The following is a 10,109-nucleotide window of genomic DNA, read 5'->3' as shown; positions in this document are numbered from 1 at the left end:
CGCACAGGTTAACAGCAATTTTGGTTTTCAGGTCCCATTTTGGGGGAATTTGGTCTGGTTCCATTTTTCCTAAGCACAAATTGTATTTTGCCAGTGTCGCGGGCCAATTAAAAACGAGCTGCGGGCCACAAATGGCCCCCGGGCCACACTTTGGACACCCCTGAATTAAATGAATACCCAAAGGAAGCCAAAGTACTTGTTGTCATAAGACATCAAGGAAATGGACAAATATTGCAATATGACATCATCTGGACTTAAAGTAATTAAAAGACACAAGTCACAAAGATTTGATGTCACTCGCGACTACGAAAGGGGCAAGTGGTAGAAAATGGCTCATTGTTATGTTTTAGTTATGTAAGTTACAAGTAGGGAAGTATATCGTTAGGATTTTATCAATATGAAAGTTAAAGTCCCAACGATAGTCACACACACACTAGGTGTGGTGAAATTACCCTCTGCATTTGGCCCATCCCCTTGTTCCACCCCCTGGGAGGTGAGGGGAGCAGTGAGCAGCAGCGGTGGCCGCGATCGGGAATCATTTTGGTGATTTAACCCCCAATTCCAACCCTTGATGCTGAGTGCCAAGCAGGGAGGTCATTTTTATAGTTTTTGGTATGACTCGGCTGGGGCTTGAACTCACGACCTACAGATCTCAGGGCGGACACTCTAACCACTAGGCCACTGAGCAGGTTATTGATACTGTATTCATCTCTCTTATCGGTACTAAAACAAAGATGTGAAAAAATGCATTTTTAATTCACATTTGTATTAGCACAAGAGATTGTACACCAGCAACTAGTGTTGTCCCGATACCAATATTTTAGTACCGGTATCAAAATGTATTTAGATACTTTTCGGTACTTTTCTAAATAAGGGAGACCACAAAAAAATTGCATTATTGGCTTTATTCGAACAAAAACTCTTACGGTAAATTAAACATATGTTTCTTATTGCAATCGAATAACAATTTTGTCCCTAAATAAAATAGTGAACATACTAGAGAACTTGTCTTTTAGTAGTAAGTAAGCAAACAAAGGCGCCTAATTTGTCTGCTGACAATGCAGGAACATATTGTGTCATTTCTCATTCTATGTTGTAAAAATTATTAAGGACAAGCTGTAAAAATGTATTATTTATCCACTTGTTCATTTACTGTTAATATCTGCTTACTTTCTCTTTCAACACATTCTATCTACACTTCTGTTAAAATGTAATAATCACTTATTCTTCTGTTGTTTGATACTTTACATTAGTTTTGAATTATACCACACATTTCAGTATCGATCCGATACCAAGTAGTTACAGGATCATACATTGGTCATATTCAAAGTCCTCATGTGTCCAGGGACATATTTCCTCTGTTTATAAACATAATATGAATTTTTTAAGAAGGAAAAATATTTTGTGATGATAAAAAATATTGATGTAATCATAGTAGTATTGACTAGATACACTATTGTACTTGGTATCATTACAGTGGATGTCACTTGTAGATCCACCTATGGCATTTGTTTACATTCAAGGTGCTAGCTTGCTGTTAGCGGTTAGCTATTGTATCCTCCCACGGTGTGTAGCGAAGCATGTTTTTCCTCGTCCTGCAGGGATGATACTTGTAAGAAATGTACTTTATTCGTCGCCATGGAGACGAGGATTGGTAATTTTGAAGTAGCTAAAGCACTGCCGACTCTTCCTGAGGGCGTTTCAGTGTTATAACTTTACCTTTATCATTAGTTTTTAGGCCAAAATGTGTCCGTTCTCTGTTTTCCTGTCTACACACTGTGTCTGCTTGTAAGTACTCAGTGAATGTGCGCTGTCGAACATGCTTGTCTGCTCGCAAAACCAGCATGACGTGACGACGCGCCGTCATGCCCGGGAACCGGTACTTTTCGAACAGAGTATAGTACCGTTTTTGATATGGTACAGCGATACTTTACCAGTACCGGTATACCGTACAACCCTACCAGCAACACCACAAAACATTTCACAGCAGGTACATATTTTTCAACACCTGCTTTTTAGTCCTAAACAAGTCAACTATGTGTGCAGTGCAAGATGCAATACAGTTATGTCATCATCTTGTAAAGACCATGCACACATCCATCACCGTGTTTTTCTCTTCATTAAAATTACACTCATTATATCCGTCCATTTTCTACCACCTGTCCCTATAATAATATTTAAAATAATAGTATTAAAGAAATAGATAGTAAAGTAAAATGATATTTACAGTATGTATAACAGAGCACCAGAGCCGGCCCAAGGCATAAGCGTACTAAGCGCTTGCTTAGGGCCCCGCGGCCACCAGGGGGCCCCCAAAAGCAATTAACAAAAAATTCTTATTTTTTTATTTTTTGCATGTACGAGTCTGACTGATGATTTCTAAATGATCAAAGATCAGTGAGTTGTACCCACATCTTTGGGTAGCTCTGCGGATAGCCTGAGCTCTTCCTGTGACTGTTGCATCTGCAGAGCGGAGCTTTTCCAAGCTCAGATGAATAAAAAACTACTTGAGATCTTCCATGGCTCAAGAAAGACTGAGTGGACTGGCAGTGATTAGTATTAATAACAAAGTCGGCCATCAGATTTCTTACAGTGATGTCATAAATGACTTTGCCTCCAGAAAAGCCAGGAAGCACAGGTTTTAAGGAGTGGGTGGAGTGCTGTGGGTGGTGAAGAACAGAGGAACAAAACTGTGATGTGATGGTCAAATGTGTGAATTAAGGACCTTAATTTAAGGTAGTTTATTTTGATTTTTTCCCCAAATTTTTTTTGCACATCGTTATGTACATTTACATAGTTTTAATATGAAGTAACTTTATATTTGTTTATAAACCGTTATGTTACCTTGTTTCTGGTAACTCTGTTCATTAATATTATTTAAGTATTTGCTGGATATTTAATTTAATTATGTTGTTTTTTGTACAATTGAATTTGTTCCTTTTTATATATATTTAAGTGATTTTATTGTTGCACTTTATTGTTTTTCTTGCACTACGAATTTTTTTTGCACATTGCTGTTTCAGGTTTTTGTTACCAAAAATAATCAAGTGAATCAGAATCAGCTTTATTGTCCAGTTATGTTTAACACACATGGAATTTAACTTCAGTAGACTGCGCTCTCTTTGTACAAAGTAAACATTAAATATGAACAATTAACTAAAAATATAAACTAGTAATTAAAGACTAATATGTACAAGACTGATGAGACAAGATGACACTTTTACTGTAAATACAAAGCTTTATCACTTGGACTGTTCAACCCCAGGCCACTCTTGTAGCTGAATGTTTTCTACATTTTAAGATTAGGAACCATATGTGGCACTCTGGACATCATTCGTTCATTCATTGGTATTATTTATGTTCTTAACTGGGCCACCCCCATATCTTTATAAATGACATGTCATTTGTAAAGACATGTCAGGCTGACAATAGGATAATGTAAACAACACTGCCAGAGCCGCAATGAGTTTATAGTAGGTGTGTGAATGATCAACAATCAATATTATTGGCAGAAATAGAGGGCCCCAAAATCGAATTTTGCTTAGGGCCCCATGGAGGTTTGGGCCGGCACTGCAGAGCACAGACCTTTTACATTATACATCATACAAAATATATAATATAAGTCAATACAATTAATTAGCAGGTTAGGTGGGTGTGCATTTTGTAACAGTAGGACATTTTATTTGTGTTTATGTAGCACACTGACGTATTTGAGTGACTGACCGGAAGCCATATTGAGTGTTGACAGCTACTGATGTATGTCTGTGTTGTGTGTGTAATATATGTATACATAAAAAGTGATTATTTAATTTTTGACTTTTTTGAGTGGATTAATATTGGCATGTGGATTACTGGATCGTTTAGAGGACGGTTGACGAAATGTGTGACTTTGAGGGACTAGGAGGACATATTTTTAATACAGACTTTTGTGTGGTGTTGCTTCCTTATTTGTGATTATTTCAAGATGGTTATCGTCTACTCGTGTCTTTTTTTAATGCGTAACAGCTGCACTTTACTGAATGTGACAGCGTGTCATAATTAAAGGATCAGCTACAAAACCCAAAACCAGTGAAGTTGGCACGTTGTGTAATTCGTAAATAAAAACAGAATACAGTTATTTGCATATCCTTTTCAACGTATATTCAATTAAATACACTGCAAAGACAAGATATTTAATGTTCGAACTGACAAACTTAGAATTTAATGGCAGCAACATGTTGCAAAAAGGGGATACAGGGGCATTTTTTACCACTGTGTTACATGACCTTTCCTTCTAAAAACACTCAGTAAACGTTTGGGAACTGAGGAGACCAATTTTTGAAGTTTTTCAGGTGGAATTCTTTCCCATTCTTGCTTGATGTACAGCTTAAGTTGTTCAACAGTCTGGGCTCTCCGTTGTGGTATTTTAGGCTTCATATTGCGCCACACATTTTCAATGGGAGACAGGTCTGGACTACAGGCAGGCCAGTCTAGTACCCGCACTCTTTTACTATGAAGCCACGTTGATGTAACACGTGGCTTGGCATTGTCTTGCTGAAATAAGCAGGGGCGTCCCTGGTAACGTTGCTTGGATGGCAACATATGTTGCTCCAAAACCTGTATGTACCTTTCAGTATTAATGGTGCCTTCACAGATGTGCAAATTACCCATGCCTTGGGCACTGAAACACCCCCATACCATCACAGATGCTGGCTTTTGAACTTTGCGCCTATAACAATCCGGATGGTTCTTTTCCTCTTTATTCTGGACGACACAACGTCCAGAGTTTCCAAAAACAATTTGAAATGTGGACTTGTCAGACCACAGAACACTTTTACACTTTGCATCAGTCCATCTTAGATGAGCTCGGGCCAAGCGAAGCCGGTGGCGTTTCTGGGTGTTGTTGATAAATGGCTTTCGTGTTAAGGTTTTGCAGAAGAGGTGACGGCAAACAGACACTAGATGGCAGTATGTACAATTATGTATTATATATATTAACTATATATATATATATAATAATCAAACTATACAAATAAACAATAGAGTGGAGTGTGAACTAGATCCAAAAGTGTATGTGGTGTAAGGCTATGTGTGTAGTTAGTTGAAGTGTGTGTTACCAAGCGTTGAACCAGAGATGAGGAAGTCTAGGGGAGAGAGAAGTCCGAGTCCAATGCGGGGGAAGTCAAGGATCGAGGGAGGCAGTCAGAGTCCAGAGGGAGATCCGGGGAACAGTGAGGCGCACAGCTCACTATCGAGATGACGGAGGGTACTGCGGAGACGACACAAGAAAACACACTGAGAACACGAAGGGGCACAGGGAGCGCAGGATTGCGTAATGCAGCAGATGATCGCTTACTGTACAGTAGACTATATTCCGGCCCCGGCATGCCAAGTTGTCCAGGCTTATGTAGGCAGCTCCTTCATTACAGGCAGGTGAGCCGATTGCCGGTAAATGATTGCAGCTGACGGCACCTGCAGGGCGGAGACGCGCACAGCGTGCCCCTGGATGTGCGCCGCGGCCATGGGTGTGTCCCGAGGTGCGTTCGTCAGGACGAACAGATGAGGGCGCATCAATGCGCCCTGGCCGTGACATTTCGCTTTGCATTGGTGAGCATTCCTCAACTTTCTCTTTTTTTGCCACTTGTGCCAGCTTTTTTGAAACATGTTGCAGGCATCGAATTCCAAATGAGCTAATATTTGCAAAAAAATATTAGTTTTCCAGTTCGAACGTCAAGTATCTTATCTTTGCAGTCTATTAAATTGAATATAAGATGAAAAGGATTTGCAAATCATTGTATTCTGTTTGTATTTACGATTTACACAACGTGCCTACTTCACTGGATTTGGGTTTTGTAGATAAAAACACATATCAAGGTTCAAGGTTCAAGGGTTCAAGGGTTTTATTCGTCACATGCAGAATACACAACAGTGAAATACTTTTTTCCATGCTCTTCAGATATTGCGTACAGTGGGATCCAAACACTAGTTGCTGATTCTAATACACTAAATACAAAAAATACAACAAATTCAACAGCTCTGATGTACATTAATTACAAGACAATAAGTTGCACAATAAGTCCCAGTAGCTATGGTAGAAGTATCAGTACAAGCACAAGTACAGTAGTCACATACAGTAGCAGTGCAATGTCAAATAGTATAACAGTATATACAGTATACACAGTATATACAGTATAGGAAGTAATAAATATTAAGGTGTCTACAGTTCTTTTGGCAGTTAAGTAGTGACAGTAGTATGAACAAAGGTAATGGAACAGTATGACTTCTTTATACTCTTGTTTTTACAGTATTTACAGTCATTGAATGAAGAGTATTGTAGTCCGGTAATTACAGTGGAAAGTAAAGTGATTCTTGTGCGTGCGGTTTTGTGCAATTGTGATAAGTGTTAATCAGCGGTGCAGTTGAGCAGTCTGATGGCTTGGGGATAGAAGCTCCTCCTGAGTCTCTCCGTGTTGGCCATGAGACTCCGGTAGCGCTTGCCTGACTGCAGCAGTGAGAAGAGGCAATCAATAACTGTGTCATTAGTCCAGAATCTTAACGGTCTTCTTGGACCGGTACCAAAAAATATCAGTAGTTAAAATCATCCCCGTAATTAATTGGCGTAGCAAATGCCACAGTGTCTTACTTGCTAGCATTAACTTATTGCTAGAGATGGATATATCTTTGTTTTTTCAAATATTCATTGAATTAAAAAAGAAATAATTAAAAACGTGTCTCCATCTCGGGGAAGCAGTTTGATCGTATTACTGCTAGCTGGCACCATACTGAAGCGTTATGCGTCGATTACGCCAGCCAAGAAAGTTAAAATAACAACCTAAACATTTATCCATGAAAATATGGAAATGCTGCGGATGGTGTGTTTGACGGAGAAGCAGCTGTAAGGAGATGCCGTAAAAGTTTACTTTCCAATGCTCAACATTATTATTTCATGACTTTATAAAACTACTGTAGTTGTTGTTGTTTATATTTTTAAAAGGCATGTTACATGTTAAAATTGTGATGCATCAATTAAATAATTTCACTGGGAGACGTTGATTTGAGATACATGTGTTATGATTTAAGAGCTCTGTCACAGAACCATTTGAGTTTGAAAGTTGCGGTACTACTGTAAAGTATATAATATCTCCTATATCTAGGAACATATCTTGTAACATGCATTTTCTTGCATCCTGATCACAGGTGTCAAACTCAAGGCCCGGGGGCTCAGATCTGGCCTGCCACATCATTCTGTATGGTCCGCGAAAGCCTGGAAATAATATAACAATTTGGAAATCCATCCATCCATCCATCCATCCATCCATCCATCCATCCATCCATCCATCCATCCATCCATCCATACATCCATCCATCTTCTTCCACTTATCAGAGGTCGGGTTGCAGGGGCAGCAGCCTAAGCAGGGAAGCCCAGACTTCCCTCTCCCCAGCCACTTCGTCCAGCTCCCCCCGGGGGATCCCGAGGCGTTCCCAGGCCAGCCGGGAGACATAGTCTTCCCAACGTGTCCTGGGCCCCGTGGCCTCCTACCGAAACACCTTCCTAGGGAGGCGTTCGGGTGGCATCCTGACCAAATGCCCGAACCACCTCATCTGGCTCCTCTCGATGTGGAGGAGCAGCGGCTTTACTTTGAGCTCCTCCCGGATGACAGAGCTTCTCACCCTATCTCTAAGGGAGAGCCCCGCCACCCGGCGGAGGAAGCTCATTTTGGCCGCTTGTACCCGTGATCTTGTCCTATCTATGGGAACGTAGATCGACCGGTAAATTGAGAGCTTTGCTTTCCGGCTCAGCTCCTTCTTCACCACAACGGATCGACACAGCGTCCTCATTACTGAAGGCTCCGCACAGATCCGCCTGTCGATCTCACAATCCACTCTTCCCTCACTCGTGAACAAGACTCCGAGGTACTTGAACTCCTTCACTTGGGGCAGAGTCTCCTCCCCAATCTGGAGATGGCACTCCACCCTTTTCCGGGCGAGAACCATGGACTCGGACTTGGAGGTGCTGATTCTCATCCCAGTCGCTTCACACTCGGCTGTGAACCTATCCAATGAGAGTTGAAGATCTTGGTCAGATGAAGCCATCAGGACCAAGTCATCTGCAAAAAGCAGAGACCTAATCCTGCAGCCACCAAACCAGATACCCTCAATGCCCTGACTGCGCCTAGAAATTCTGTCCATGAAAGTTATGAACAGAATCGGTGACAAAGGGCAGCCTTGGCGGAGTCCAACACTCACTGGAAATGGGTCCGACTTACTGCCGGCAATGCGGACCAAGCTCTGACACTGATCATACAGGGAGCGGACCGCCACAATCAGACAGTCCGTTACCCCATACTCTCTGAGCACTCCCCACAGGACTTCCCGGGGTACACGGTCGAAGCCTTCTCCAAGTCCACAAAGCACATGTAGACTGGTTGGGCAAACTCCCATGCACCCTCAAGGACCATGCCGAGAGTGTAGAGCTGGTCCACAGTTCCACGACCAGGACGAAAACCACACTGTTCCTCCTGAATCCGAGGCTCGACTATCCGGCGTAGCCTCCTCTCTAGTACACCTGAATAGACCTTACCGGGAAGGCTGAGGAGTGTGATCCCATGATAGTTGGAACACACCCTCCGGTTCCCCTTCTTAAAGAGAGGAACCACCACCCCGGTCTGTCAATCCAGAGGTACCGCCCCCAATGTCCACGCGATGTTGCAGAGTCTTGTCAACCAAGACAGCCCCACAGCATCCAGAGCCTTAAGGAACTCCGGGCGGATCTCAACCACCCCCGGGGCCTTGCCACCGAGGAGCTTTTTAACTACCTCGGCAACCTCAGCCCCAGAAATAGGAGAGCCCACCACAGATTCCCCAGGCACTGCTTCTTCATAGGGAGACATGTTGGTAGGATTGAGGAGGTCTTCGAAGTATTCCTTCCACCGATCCACTACATCCGCAGTCGAGGTCAGCAGAACACCATCCCCACCATACACGGTGTTGACATTGCACTGCTTCCCCTTCCTGAGGCGGCGGATGGTGGTCCAGAATCACTTCGAAGCCGTCTGGAAGTCGTTTTTCATGGCTTCCCCGAACTCCTCCCATGTCCTAGTTTTTGCCTCCGCGACCGCTGAAGCCACACACCGCTTGGCCTGTCGGTACCTGTCTGCTGCCTCCGGAGTCCTATGAGCCAAAAGAGCCCGATAGGACTCTTTCTTCAGCTTGACGACATCCCTCACCGGACACCAGCGGGTTCTAGGATTACCGCCACGACAGGCACCAACCACCTTGCGGCCACAGCTCCAATCGGCCGCCTCGACAATAGAGGTACGGAACATCGTCCACTTAGACTCAATGTCCTCGTGACATGTTCAAAGTTCTTCCGGAGGCGGGAATTGAAACTCTCTCTGACAGGAGATTCTGCTAGGCGTTCCCAGCAAACACTCACAATGCGTTTGGGCCTGCCAGGTCTGTCCGGCATCCTCCCCCACTATCGCAGCCAACTCACCACCAGGTGGTGATCGATAGAAAGCTCCGCCCCTCTCTTCACCTGAGTGTCCAAAACATGAGACCGCAAATCCGATGACACAACTACAAAGTCGATCATGGAACTGCGGCCTAGAGTGTCCTGGTGCCAAGTGCACATATGGACACCCTTATGTTTGAACATGGTGTTTGTTATGGACAATCTGCGACGAGCACAAAAGTCCAATAGCAAAGCACCACTCGGGTTCAGATCCGGGCGGCCATTCTTCCCAATCACGCCACTCCAGGTTTCACTGTCGTTGCCAACATGAGCGTTGAAGTCCCCCAGTAGAACGAGGGAATCACCCGGGGGAGCACTCTCAAGTACTCCCTCGAGTGAATCCAAAAAGGGTGGGTACTCTGAGCTGCCGTTTGGCGCGTAAGCGCAAACAACAGTCAGGACCCGTCCCTCCACCCGAAGGCAGAGGGAAGCCACCCTCTCGTCCACTGGGTTGAACTCCAGCGTGCAGGCTCTGAGCCGGGGGGCAACAAGAATTGCCACCCCAGCCCGTCGCCTCTCACTGCTTGCAACGCCAGAGTGGGAGAGAGTCCAGCCCCTCTCGAGAGAACTGGTTCCAGAGCCCTTGCTGTGCGTCGATGTGAGTCCGACTATATCT

Source organism: Entelurus aequoreus, unplaced genomic scaffold (assembly GCF_033978785.1).
Source record: "Entelurus aequoreus isolate RoL-2023_Sb unplaced genomic scaffold, RoL_Eaeq_v1.1 HiC_scaffold_208, whole genome shotgun sequence".
NCBI classification, from domain to species: Eukaryota; Metazoa; Chordata; class Actinopteri; order Syngnathiformes; family Syngnathidae; genus Entelurus; species Entelurus aequoreus.
The sequence above is the reverse complement of the archived record's forward strand: the minus strand, read 5'-3'. Positions refer to the sequence as shown.